Source organism: Entamoeba histolytica, genomic scaffold (genome assembly GCF_000208925.1).
Source record: "Entamoeba histolytica HM-1:IMSS scf_1104750517655 genomic scaffold, whole genome shotgun sequence".
NCBI classification, from domain to species: Eukaryota; Evosea; order Mastigamoebida; family Endamoebidae; genus Entamoeba; species Entamoeba histolytica.
The window spans coordinates 3,439-4,556 of record NW_001915377.1 but is presented as its reverse complement, the minus strand read 5'-3'; the positions used below and the strand labels follow the sequence as shown (position 1 = coordinate 4,556).

General features: G+C 20.9%; 2 annotated features.

Moving 5' to 3' along the window:
* The first annotated feature begins 787 nt into the window (after positions 1–787).
* Positions 788–1,063: a repeat region.
* Positions 991–1,118: a repeat region.

Genomic DNA, 1,118 nt, shown 5'->3' with positions numbered 1-1,118 from the left:
CCCTTTTCTGTTTCTTTTTTATTGTATTAAATTATATCATTTGGTTATTCATTACACAAACACTTTAAACATTCTTTTAATGGATAAATATCAGATATAACTTTAAATGGAGACTGAAGATTATTTGAAAGGTTGTCTATGTTAAAATTACTTGTTAGTATAATTTATTGCAGTTTTGTATTTTTGACACTTTCATCAATATTTTGATTATTCTCTTTATTAATTCTATCATATTCATATATTCAAGAAGTACCAAAAACATATACATAACTTCTGTCATTCTCTGAAATTATCTAATTGTTTTGTTTCTGAGTTTAATCAGCATTTACATTGAAAGTATTTTTAAAATAAAAATAACAAATGAATGTATACGATTATCTGTTCTCCAATTAAACGTAATTTTGTTTTTCTTTCATGTAATTTCATTGTATAATTTATCAGATAATTTTAATTTCTTTTAAACATTCTAAATAATTTAATTGAATATGAAAAGAAATAGAAAATGAAAATATAAACAATAAAACACTTTAACGCATTTCTTATTCATGAAATTGAAATTCATTTTTTTTTCAATCAATAATCAAAACTTTAATTTATGTTTTTCTTTTTAATTTCATCATTTCTTTCGTGATGATTTATATTATCAGTATTGTATTATTTAACATACATTTAACACCTTATTTATATAATTCATATTTCAAATCTTTTAAAACAACAATAAAATCATTTCACTATTTATTCTTATTTTCTTTATTTCTTTTTTGTTGCTATTTTTATTGTGTTTAAAAGATCCTTTTCCAACGCAAGAAATACAACAAAATTTTAATTCCATAGTTATTGAGTAAAACCTTTGTGTCTTGTAAAGAAAAACAAACTAGACATAGAAATCCAATGTCACACAATAAAAGAATGAATGCCAGTAATAATAAATGACATAACTATAATAATGGTAAACGATATACCAAGGAAAAGGGTTCAGAAAGAAAAAGACGCAAAGAAAAACAAATAAAAAACAAAACATAATGAAAATACAAGAAGAAATATAACAAAATAAAGAAATAGAAATTTAATTGAAGTGATGTATTGTTTTGTAATTAATTTGTTAAATAAGAAATTAT